The following is a 12,971-nucleotide window of genomic DNA, read 5'->3' on the forward strand; positions in this document are numbered from 1 at the left end:
TGGAGAGCCCATCGGGGCGCCGGGAGAAGTCTGAGCTGGTCAGTGTGGGTGGGACAGGGGCTCTGCTGAGGGAAATAAGTCGTTTTTCGGTGTAAGCCCTTTACGCTGTGTGTGTGGCTGCCACAGGCATAGCTTTCTTCCAAAAACAGTTAATACAGTTGTTTTTCATATTTCATTGAAAAAATAAGACAGAATGAGATTGAGCTCTGTGTGCCAACGTGGAAACGTGTCCCTGATAAATGAACTGTCACTACAGGTGGTGTCCCCTATGAGAGGAAGAAAAATTTACTTACCTGTGGAAAGAAGATTGCCCGGGAGGGGCCACACCAACCTGTCAACAGGGGTAAGATCTGGGGAGGGAGAGGGAGGAAAAAGGGCTTTGCTTTTTACTCCATATGGCGCTTCTGAATTTTCACATTTTTTCAATGAACTTGTTTTATTTTTGTAATTAAAAGAAGAGAGGAAGTGGGGCCAGCCCGGTGACATAGTGGTTAAGTTCGTGCGCTCTGCTTCAATGGCCTGGGGCTCACAGGTTCAGGTCCCTGTCGTGGACCTACACACTTGTTCATCAAGCCATGCTGTGGAAGCATCCTGCAAACAAAATAGAGGAAGATTGGCACAGATGTTAGCTCAGGGACAATCTTCCTCACAAAAAAACAAGAAAACAAAAAACAGAGAGAGGAAGCAAACGTATTTTCAGTTAAAAATCCCTGTGGTTTCCTAGGGTCTCCTCCAGTCTCCCGGCCCATGGCTGGCTCAGCCTGACCCTCCTCCGGCAAAGGGAGGAAGAGGAACAGCCTGGGAGCACCACCTCCACACTGCACACAGCCAGGCCTGTCCTTTTAGGACGCCCAGAGAAGGAGAAGAATGAGAGAGAGGAAGAGAGAGAGGGAGGGAGGGAGAAAAGGAGCTGGCAAAGGCCATGGAGTCGGGTAGGTCCACCCTACACAGCGAGGATGCCAAAGGCCCCGTACCCTATCTGTGCTCTGCACCCAGAGTCTTGCTTTCAGTCCCTCATGGAAGAAGAATCCAGATGAATGCAAGGGTCGGCAGGTGGGAGGTAAGAAGAGTGAGGGGCCTGGAGCATCACAGTGGAGGATGGCTGGAGGGACCAGAGAGGAGGCCCAGATGGCTGCAACGTGTCAGCGGATGAGACGTGCGATGTGCTCCACGCAGTCCTGACAGAAAGGACTGGAACCCGTGGAAGGAGACCCCCGGCATAGAAAGCAGGGCTCCATGTCGGGAAGAAGTGCCCATAGACCTGCCTCAGATGGAGCCAGCTGCCATGATGGGTGGGGAGAGAGCGTCCTGTCATCGGAGGAGATCAAGCGGAGGCTGGGCCCTGCCTAGCAGGACACCATAGTCACAGGAAGGAGGGGTGGGTTCTGTGACCTCCAGGGTCTGTGATCCCGTGGCAGGAGGAGCCAGGCCGGGGACAGCCCACGTTTGCTGAGTCCTCACTATGGGCCAAGCGCTGTGCAGAGGGCTTTTCAAACACCAGGGCCTCAGCCGGACAGCAACGCAGAGGCAAGGTGCTGCCGTCCCCTCTCACAGACGGAGAAGGCTAAGGGAGCCGGTCCTGTCCACTCCACACCACAGGGCAGTGTGGGGCACCATCACCCTCCGAGAACCCGGGGCTCCCCAGTCAGCAAGGGCCGCTCTGCCTCACCCACCCCACTCCCTGCCTCCCCGCCCTATCCCCAAGTGGACACTTTACCAGTCTGTCTGTGTCTTTATAAAATGCATTGCTATAATTTGCACAAGGCATTGTGCTGACTTCTTTAGTATTATATTTTACTTTAACTTTGAAAAAAATAAGCCATCAGAAAAGTGGCAAGAAAAACAATAAACCCCACTATCCCTCTCAAGTGGACTCACCAGTTGTTAATATTTTGCAACTTTTTTTTTTCCTACCCCTTATGGAAGTCTGCTGCATGGGGGCCCCTCCACCCCTAATGTTGCGGGGCCTCCCGAGAGCAGGGACATTCCCTTACATAACCTGCAACAGCGATCGCCTTCAGGAGAGTCTGCCTGACACGGTACTGTTCCCCACCAGGGTCCACGTTCCACCCGCCCACCGTCCCGACACTGACCTCACGTCACTTTCCCGCGGGCATGTTTCCAGTACATGGAGACGCCTTCGTGCTGGGTTCTCGTTCTCTTTTCTGCTTCGTCTGCTGAGCCTGCAAGGTGGGGTCCCTGCACGTCCCTGCGGCACGCAGCTGCCTCACCTCCACCTGCTGCACGCCCTCCTCGTTTCCCTCCTGCTCCCCCAGTGAGGGACCCCCTGCCACAGATAAGGCTGTGATGGACGTCAGCGCACCAGCCCCAGACCAGCACGGCTCCCACTGCAGTCCACTGACAGGTCACCCGGGTTCTTGGGAAAATGCAAAGTCAGACTCAGCAGGACGGCACTGGGGCCTGGAAACCTGCCCTCTGACCCAGTCCCAGAAGATGCTGACGCTGCCAGGCCGCCGACCATGCTTGGAGCTCTGAGGCCCTTGGGCATGGGCTTATGTGTGCTTTTTGGGGGGTGGGAGGTGGGGGTTGGACCCAGGAGCACAATGGCTGTGTCTCTGAGCTTGTGGAACCTAACGTCACAGAGCATGGCTCCGGTCTGAGCGCCACAGTGGCTGCCCTGTATGTCCACGCTCCCACGAAGGCCCCAGCTCTCGGCTGCCTCCCTTGCCCCCCCAGACCCCCTTCTGCCCCGACACAGAGCCCACGGCTAGTGACAGAAGCAGCAGCTTCCCATGGTGGACGCAGCTCCCTCTGGATACCCAGCCTTGAGCAGCAGCTGGAGGGCTGACGGACCTGCTCCCCAGCCTCCGGGTGAGTCCCACACAGCGTGAAGAGAAAGGAACCTGGTCTGAGGCCCAGCATTCCTGGGACTGAGCATCGGTCATCACCACGGTCACGGACCTCATCCAGCTGCCCTGCTTTCAGCTCTCCTCTGCTTTGCACACTGAGGAAGCAGAGGCGCAGAGAGGTGGAGCAACGTGCCCAGTGCTGCACAGCCAGAAGGACAGAAAGACTGGAGCTGACTTCACCCAGGAATGAAGAATAAGGACAAAGCCAGCTATCCAGGGAGCTTAAAAAGTGAGAATTCCTCCAATCAAACTTATTGCACTGGGAGCAAAAGACATTTCTAGAAAGACCCGTCTCGCAAAGGATCATGATCAGTGGATGGGCACTGGACGTTTGGGGTGTTTTGAGGGTGTGGGACCTCCAGGTCGACCCGCCTGAACCCCTGCCTCTGCTGGGGGCACCCTTGCACCTGCCCTGGAAATGCTTGCCGAGCCTCTGTGGGACCTGGTCCTGGTCCTGCCATCTCAGCGCCTGTCTGGGCTGCCCGCATCTCCCCGCATCTGTGGCTGTCAGTGCTCCTCCTGCCGCTTGCTTCCCACGCCCCATTTCTGCCCTTGAATGCTGCCCTGCCTCTCGTCTTCCTCTTGGGTGCAGCACCCAGGCACGAGGGGCTTGGGGCCGTGCCTCACCCTCCGTCCCCACCAGTGGCCCTGCCTGAGGGCCCCTCCCACTTTCTCACCTGTCCAGGCCTGGAAGCTCCTCTGCTCCCAGCAAAGGGACACATGTCCTCAGGTACATGTGCCCACCTCCTGAGACCTTGCACACAGGCCCCGCCCGAGGGTGGAGGCGCTGAGCCACATCAGCAGCCCCAGCGAGCCATCTACTGTCGTCCCTGCATCTCCATCCCTTGTGTCCTGTAGACTCCGGCCCTGTCTCCCACTCCTCCCTCCACTCTGGCCACCCTGGCCTTTTGTCCCTCAGCCGCACCAGTTCTTCCCTCTGCCCATGACACTTCCACTAAAGAGCTTCATCCGCTGACCTCCCACCTCTCATCCTCTGTCCAGATGTCACCTCCCCAGAGAGGCCTCAGCTGACCCCCCCCATTCAGCAGCCCAGCCTCCAAGGCGGGCTCCATCTGTCTGGCCCGGATCCGTCCGCACCCTCATCACCACCCCTGGAACTGCCTGACTGGTTTCCCAGGTGACTATCTGGCTCCTACTGCTGGAAAGTCGCCTCTGGGGACCAGGACCTCGTCTGTCCTGTCCTGCTGTATCCCCAGGTCCTAGAGAAGGGCCTGGCATGAAAGCAGGTACGTTATAAATGCTCGTTTCAGGAACAAATAAGCATCGTTTACAGTTTCCATGTGTTTTCATGTCCACAACATGCTCAGTCCCCACAAGCCTGCAGGGTAGGGAGTTTCTCTCTGCTTTTGTCAACGAGCAAACTAATGCCCAGAGAGGTGAAGGGACTTGCCTGAGGTCACGAAGCCAGGAAGTGGCAGAGCTGGAACACGAGCTCATGTCCTTCTGACACCAAACCCCTTGGTCTCAGACTCAAGGTCATAAATTCCGTCCTGGTGACACCTGCTTTGTGCTGTTTCTCCTCTCATGCGAGGAGGCTGCCCTGAATCTCTGCCCTGCCTTGTCCGTCATCCAGGGGCTGCTGTGATCAGCATCCATTTAGGGGCCAACAATGCCCCACAGGGGTCAGCTGTGCTTTAGTTCAGAATCCACGGCAGCCCGTCCGGGCCACGTGAGCCTGGGTGGCCACACCCCTCTCGGGCTTCAGTTTCCTCGTCTGTAAAATTGCATCACAAGAATCCTCAGCCTGCTACAGAGTCGGAGCTCAACAAATGGAGATACTGTTATTTATTTCTACACACTAAAATATATACTAAATAATTCCAATATATACTAAATACTAAAATATACTAAAATATATATTAAAATATATTTAAAATATATTTAGTATACTAAAGTATACTAAAATAATTCCAATATGAAAGTAGAACCTCAGTACATTCCTGTTACAAAAAACATCGCAAATAAAGCAAAAGAGCTCCTGGCAACCACTGTTGGTTTGGTGAGTACTTTCCAGAACTTTTTCTCCTCATCTGGAGGGATGAAGGTGGATTTAAAATAATAAGCACCACCATTCGGTGTCACTCGGTCCTAAAGAGATTTTCCCACTCAGAGATGTCTCCAAGTTCATCTTCTGCGGGGTGTCCACTCTGACCCTCACTGTTCTGTGACAGGAGCTGGGCAGGCGATATCCCCATTTTACAAGTGGAAAAACTGAAGTGCCAGAAAGTAAATGACACCTGTCCAAGGTCACACAGGAGAAAGGGGTGGGACCACATCCCCAGAAGGATATTCTGGCTCCGGGTTGGCTCAGCATGAGTTTTCTGGGATCAACCACCCACACAGGGACAGCCTGCTTGGCACAGCTTCATCCATCCATCCATTCATTCATTCAGCCCTTGCCAAGGGCCCGCCATGAGCCAGGCCTCCTGCGGGGGTAGAGATTCCAACAGTGGCCTCCGTTAACTTACATTCCAGAAGGAGGGCTGAGAAACCTACAGCTGCTCCCGAGACAGCACAGATCGGGAGAGAGATTCAAATGAGAAGAAGAGAGGATCGTGGCATCTATGCCGTTTATAGTTTGCGAGACAAACATCCATTTCTCTTGTTACTATAAAGAAATAAAAACACAAAGCCAGAGGAAGTCCACAGACAGAGGTCCAGCCAGGGAAAGCCAGAAGAGAAAGGGGGCAACCACAGGGCTTCAGGGGACCCCAAGATGCCCCAGATCGGAGAGGCCCGGCTCGCAGGCGAAGTCTCAGCTGTGAAGCCGCAAAGCAGGGGAGCAGGGAACTGTCGGTGGCACTCAGACCCCGTGACAAACGCCCCGCAAACCTGAAGGTCATTTCCTCCTGCACATGGAGGTATTTATTTTACATATGTGGCCAAACACGAGGAGAAACCCAGGCGTTGGAGCGGAGGGGCTGAGAGAGAAAGAGGAAGAAAGAAAACAAGCCAAGGTGGTGTTTTACGAGTGCCATTAAACCCCTCGCACGAGGAGGTAGGTGGGCCGCTAACGAGGACAACTCCGGAAAATCTAGGGGACCAAGGCAGGGGAGACGCAGGAAGTCAGACGAAAGTGGAGAAAAACTCACAGGTGCTTGCACACACACACACAGAAAGAGAGCTGAGCTGAGAAAGAAAAAAGGGGTGCAGGGAGAGGAGAGGTTAGAACTCTGGAACCATCCCAAGAAGAATCGCTCTGTGTAGAACCTTCTAGGGTTGGGGGCTGTGGACAGCGAGGGAGAGACGCCACTGTCAGGTGCTCGACTCAGCTCCCCCAACTCCCCAGGGTCACGGTCACCTGCGGGGAGCCACGGGTCTCACTTCCTGTCCCCCACTGCCCCCTCCCACGTGGCGTGGGAGTTCGTGCAAGACCTGGTCTCACACACACACACACAGTCATTCACACACACACACCACTTCCATCTCTTTTCCTCTGGGAGAACATCTTGACCAACCATCAAGACCATCAAAAGGCGTCCCGCTTTTTCCAAAATTGCCAGCCCCCACCCCGCGGGCCGCAGGGGGAGACAGTCTTGCCCACACGTGGGGCGCGGAGGCTGATGGTGCTTAGAAGCACCGAGCACAGCACCTGGTACGGAGCCTCGGGAAACCGGAGGTATTGTTGTTGCTCATGTCGTGTTATTATCGTTAGCAGGGACCTGGGAAAGCCTGTGTCGGGGGGGCGGAGGTAAAAAGGACAGAGGAAGCTGGAGCAGGAGTGATGAGGGAGCCAGAGCGGAGCAGTGTCCGACTGTCCCAAGGGGCCGGGAGGGAGGGTCTGCTATGGGGTTAAGGCCTCACACCACTGAGGGAGCCCGTGTGGGGCCTGAAGTCACTACAGGTCACCCAGACTGGCGGTCAGAAAGGAAAAGGAGATGTGGATGAGAGCAAGGACAATGAGGACAGCGCAGCCACTGCTGAGCATGGGGAAGGGGAAACCCAGGAGGAGGGGCGGGTGGCTGGAAAGATGCCCGGTGTCCACTAAGTTGTTCACGGGAGCTTTGCCTTGAACGGTGTGACTCTGGGCTCCCCACTGACCACCCTGAGCCTCAGTTTCCTCTCCGGGAATCTGGGGGTCTCATCTCCCCACAGATCTATGGCTCAATCTGACGTTACCCACCATCCCTACCAAGGGCGTTCCCCTCGCCCACAGCCACCGCCCCTTGCCTCGGAGCTTTTACAGCTCGGGGCAACGGCCAAGAATTCCTCCTAGTTGCCTCTCCCTCCAAAACAAACCAACCAGGAGCCAGAGTCGAAGTGTCTTTTGGGTCTGCTGCCTGGCCTCCTGGAAGCCCTGCCCCGTTTCTTCAGGCCCAGTTACACAAAACGGCAGCTTCTCTGACAGCTGAGAGGCAGCCCTGAGTCCCCGGCGGGCCCCGAGGAGGGGGTCCTTCTGGAGAACAGGTAACCTGGCGAGTCCTGGACTGGTGAAGGCAGATGTGAAATCATCCGAGGCCACACCCCCGCGCCCCAAGTCTCCCATCCAAACTGCAGACCCTCGGCAGTGACTCTGTCAAAGGGACTTCTGCCTGAGGGGGTGCTGGTCCCAGCCCATAGCCCATGAGCCGACGTCCTGGCAGCAATGCCGTAAACTGCCCAGCGTCTGAAGGACGGGCCGTGGGGGTGGCATCGGGGCTGACAGCCTCAGAATCTGCCCCCAGTCCACGCTTACCTGTTCCTTCAGGAAATATGAGCTGGAAGCTTCAGGAACCTCGACATCGGCCACCACCCCCCGCAGCCCCGCCAGGGCTTCCCAGGCCAACGGGCACTGCCAGGGCGGGGAGCCAGCCACGTCACTCCATTTTCTGGGGGAGCCCAGGGCAAGTCTTGCTCCCCAGCCCGCCCAGGGCCACTCAGCTGGCAGGGTAGCCAGGATGGCGGGGTGCCCGCATGAGCCACACCCACCCCTCGTCCTCCCTGCCAACCACACCCTGTGTCTGATGCCGTGGGGACAGGGTGTGACGGGACTGCGGCCCTGCATGCCCAAGTCACAGAATCCCTGACACCTTCCTGAGCCCCCGTTCACCTCCAGGTGACTCGATTTCCTTCTTGGGGACTTAGAATCAGCAAACAGCGGCTGTCAGTGACAGCGGCCGAGAGGGGGCTGGGCCCGGATTTCCACGTGTCCATGCCACCCAGTGGTTCCTAACCAGCGGGCACATCAGGACCCCCTGGGGCAGGGTGGGGTGAGGAGCTTGGTGGAAATCGACTGCTCAGGCCCACCCCAGACCTGCTAAATGGGATCCCCGATGCCCTGGCCCTGAACTGGGCTCCTGGGCCCCCTAACAAGTGCCGTGGGGGCACAATTCTTAAGGCACAATCCCAAGAGCCAACAGATCCAGGATAGAGCGCCCATTCAGCCCCTTATGAGCTGTGCAGCCTTGAGCAAATAACTACACCTTTCTGAGCCTGTGTTCTCTTCCCTAAAGTGAGGATAATGCTGGCACTGATCCCACAGAGTTGTGAAGGAAACACGAGAGAAGTCAGTACAGCGCTGAGCACAGGGCTCGGCACAAAGTAAATGCTCAGTAAACACCAGCTGTCATTGCTACTGATACTGGATGGCAGAGCCCCCTGTTGACAACCACCTTGCTGCTTTCAGACCAGAATCTCTCTGCCCTACCTTGCTGGCCAAATTAACCCTCCCAGTCAGGGTTGCCATACACTGTTGCATAGCTTGTGCACTGCACAAAGTGCTGTCACCAAATTGGGACTAAAATTCAGCCTGACTCCACTACACTGGTTGGACTGGCATGTGAGCTGTGCCCACAAGGGGCACGTTTTCTAATCTGCCCAAAAGTACCCCACAGCAGTGACTGGTGTTGCAGAGGCCCAGTCACTGCTGGTCACAGGACCTGAATCAGGGTTTGCCAGGTATGGTCCTCCAGCCTCCGCTCAGGCACCTTCAGAAGGTGGTAGCTAACGTCTGGCTCCCAGTCCCTCCCTGCCAGGAATATACCTGTCCCCAACCCCACCCACACCTCCACTTCCACAGTTCACACGGGCTGCAGAAACGTCAGAGCCTCTACCTGCCACAGCCACTGTCATCGATGGGGATTGAGGGGCTGGCCCAGGTGGAAGAGAAGAGAACCGTGATCCACTGGGGCCTGGTTTGTAGAACTATATATATATATATATATCTGGAAGACAGTTCGAGAAATTTGGAAATCAGTTTATTGTTAGATGAGAGTAAGAAATGATCGTGAATTTTCTCAAGTATTGAGTTGTGTAGGAGACTGTCCATATTCTTAGGAGATGAATGTTGAATTATTTAGGGGGAAGTGTCATGATGCTTACAACGTCCTTGGAAATGTTTCAGCCAAAATATCTGGGTGGTAGATATAGACATGCATGTTGAACTATTAGTGTATCTTTTCTATATGTTTGAAATTTTTCATAATAAAAATGTTTATATAACAATAATAATAATTTTTTTAAAAGAAATGGTGAGAAGGGGGCTCCAGGGTCATCTGGATTGTCTTTGTGCTTTCTCCAACCTGCACTGCTGTCTTCGCCTCGGGAAGGGACCCTCCTGGGTGACCTCTGCCTTTAGGGGAGGTGGGGGAGGTCCTCCCAGGGTGACACATTAGAGCCACTCAGAGCCTGGTGCCCTGAGAAGGGCAGGTCATCACCGTCTCTGACTTGGTGCCCCCAGAGCAGTGACGATGAGTCGCTCACGTCCCCTCACCCCTCACCCTAGGATGCTCCTTGTGGAGTGAGAAACTCAAGAAGGCTGTTCCTCACTATATTTTGCACAATCAAAAAAAAAAAAAGGAAATAGCCTAGCTGTCCACCAGTAGGGGACTGGTGACCTTAACGGCTGTTTATCTGCACATTGTGACATGAAAGTTTGTTTGTGATATTCTGAGTGAAAAAGAAAGTTGCCGAGTAATATGTATGATACGGTGTTTTTAAAAGAAAGCACTAGATATATGTGATCACCGTGATTTCTAGAGAAAGATCTGGAAGGTGGCCCATGGAACTGCTCACAGATGTGGTTCTGGCCAGTGAGAGTAGGTGGAATAGGAGAAACGCTCACTTTTCATGTCAAATACATCTGTGTTTTTGGAATCTGTTTGCAATCCTAAATAGCACATGTCTCAGGGCACTTACTCCGTTTCAGACACTATGGGGACACTGATACTCACGTAGCACTTCCTATGGGCCAAGTGCTATTCCAAGGGCTCCATGCACACTAACTCATTTAATTCACACATTATTACTACCATCTTTCCCAGTTTAGAGATGGGTGAGGCACAGAGCAGTTAAGTAACTTGCCCAAGCTCACACAGCCTGGAAGTGGCAGAGCTGGAATTTGAACCTGAGCAGTTGCTCACTCCCGATGGTGCCAGAACAATTCTATCACATCCCCCCAGAGGCCTCTGCACGCATTTTTTCATTTACTCCTCACAAAACTCCTAGAGTGGCTCCTTGCCTGACTCAAGTATTCCCAGAGCAGCTGAGGAGGCTGACACGAGACAGCCCAGGTACTGACGTGATCGGAGGCTTGTGGGAGATCCATGTTCTTCTTTTCTGAGAAGGAGAGGGCGAGGGCACTAGAGAAATAAAGAAGATGTACGCGTGTGCAAGGCCCTATATGCTCTGTGGCACTTTTCTTTCACAGACTACTGGGACCGCGGAACATCAGCCCCGGAAATCAAGGCCCAGCTGCTCATTCGACAGATGAGGAAACCGAGGCCCAGAGACAGCAAGTGCCCAGAGCCTGGATGCATTTGGCCAGGGCCCTGCAGGGGAGCGGGGGAGAATAAAGGCCAGGCCTGCCCTCCGTGGGGCTGCTGGCCTTGCTCTCTGAGGCCATGAGGACGAATCTTGAAATCCCGTCTGCTTCACAAGCGCTGCAAGTGGGGTGCCGCCCCGAGGACCCCATCCCAGCTGGGACCCGATGGCTCTGGCGCTCACCCCACCCCCAGCGTTGTTGGGGCCTGGACAGAAGTGTCACACTGTCCCGGAGCCACACCTTAAAGTTCTGAGAATAAGAAGTGGCCCGACAGCCCCGAGGAGACACACCCAAGTGTGCGCCGTGGCAGATCTGGGGCGTGAAATTGCGGGTAATTTTTATTTCCTTCTTCGTACTTTCCCACAGTTTCCAAATTTTTATTCAGTCAACATGTATCGCTGTTATAATGAGAAGAAAAACACTGTACTTCTTTTTCTCCAGGAGAAGCCAAGGACGTGTCACAGGAAGTATTTCAGCCGGGGAGCGTGGAGTGCGCCACCCTTCTTAAAGGAGGAGGGACAGGAGGGGGAGAGAGGCGGAGAACTGGCGTTCGAGGGGCTACTACACAGCAACCGAGGTGCTGGGAACGCTGCATCCATCGTCTCCTTATTCCTCACGACCGCCCTGGGAGTTTGGTGTGACGATCCCATTTCCCAGGCGGGGACACCGAGGCACACAGAGGGAAAGCAGCCTGCTCTTTCCGCCTCACCATGCTGGCTTTCCACGAGGTGGCAGAAAAGGCAATTGCAAAACCAGTTCGGTTTGAGAACGTCCGGAGGACATATTATCTGGTGCCTCCCAGAGAAAAGTCACCAGTTCCTCATGATACAGACGCCCCCCAGGTGTCACCGTATTGTAGCCCAGAACATGGACTGGTGTCGATTATTTGCCATTTCCTTGATGACGGGGACCATTTTACATTCCATGTACAGCATTTTGTCTGGTGACATTAATGCCTCATGTAGACAAAGCTGAAGTGGACTCGGTCTACCATTTGGTTGCCAGCAGCCCTGAAGATTGGGACGATCCTTTCGGAAGCAACAGGTGACAGTGGAGAAGAGCTATAAACAGGTGAAGATCTTGTGACTCAGGATTTCCATTCCCAGGACATATTTCCGAGAACGACTTCAGCAGAAACAGAAAGCTACGTGCACACAGACGTTCGTGTCAGTATTAACTACAATAGCAAATCATGTATAATATGACAGTGCGATGGGGGTTGCTACCGAGTGACCTTTTACGATGGAGGAAGTTTATCCAGATGCGGTAGCCGGCCTCCAAGAGGCCCCCCAGTGATCCTTGCTCCTTAGTTGCAGGCTCGTGAAGTCCCCTCTCACACTGACTTGGTGGTCAGCGGGATATTGTGGAAGAGATCATAGGTGACTTTCAAGAAGTCATAAAGGATGTTGCAGCTTCCCCCTTGGTCTCTTGATCACTCATTCTGCGGGAAGCCAGCCACCATGTCATGAAGAGACTCAAGCTGCACTCCAGAGAGGCCCACGTGGAGGGGTGCGCCATCTTGGAAATACATAGCCCCAAGCCCCAGTCAAGCCTTCAGATGATGGCAGCCCTGCCCGACAGCCCAAGCACAGCCTCACAAGAAACCCTGAGCCAGAAGTGCCCCGCCGAGCTGCTCCTGACATTCTTACCCATAGAAACTACAAGAGGGGATCAATGCTATTGTTTAAGTCACTAGGTTTGGGGGTAATTTATTCCACAGCAACAGATAACCAATGCCCAGTACAACAGACTCCCATAGATCAATAAAAATTAGTGAATGCGGCCCTCAGCAACCTGGGTGATTTCGCAAACATGATGGTCAGCAAAAGAAACCAGACGCCGAAGAGGACATCCTTTATGATTTTATTGATAAAAAGCCAAAAACAGGCAAAATTAATCTATGCTGTCAGGGCGGTGGTTCCCTTTGGGTGGGGGAGGTTAGCAACTGGGACCACTGGGGGGGGCCTCCAGGTGCTGACAATGCTCTGCTTCTTGACCTGGGGGCTGTTTAGTTTAGATTGTGGTTGTGTTTAGTTTGCAAGAATGCATCAAGCTGCACATTTATGATGTGAAATGCAGACACTGCATTTCAATACAGAGTGTTTTAAAATGATCATTTCTCCTCACTGTGTAAAATCTAGGCACCTCTGATCCAGCGCTGGTCAGTGAAAAGGGCAGAACCTCAGGGGAGCCTGGACGCCGATTTGCAGCCCAGCAAAATGCACACCACGTGGAAGGCAGGAAAAATATGAAATGTTTGTGTTGGGAGGCAGGGATTCTGGGTAATTCAAAAATCTTTAAGGATTTCATTGAAGAATGTACTGTAGTGTCTTATCAAA

General features: G+C 54.0%; 1 long non-coding RNA gene across 1 annotated transcript; it reads right to left on the minus strand.

Moving 5' to 3' along the window:
• Window positions 1-413: 413 nt before the first annotated feature.
• Window positions 414-7,749, minus strand: LOC139045455 (uncharacterized). The gene is made up of 3 exons (XR_011503783.1): window positions 7,567-7,749; window positions 2,094-2,183; window positions 414-591 (listed from the first exon to the last, which is right to left on the minus strand). It is a non-coding gene; the product is annotated as an uncharacterized lncRNA (long non-coding RNA).
• Window positions 7,750-12,971: the final 5,222 nt, after the last annotated feature.

The sequence above is a fragment of the Equus asinus genome, chromosome 5 (genome assembly GCF_041296235.1).
Source record: "Equus asinus isolate D_3611 breed Donkey chromosome 5, EquAss-T2T_v2, whole genome shotgun sequence".
NCBI lineage: Eukaryota > Metazoa > Chordata > Mammalia > Perissodactyla > Equidae > Equus > Equus asinus.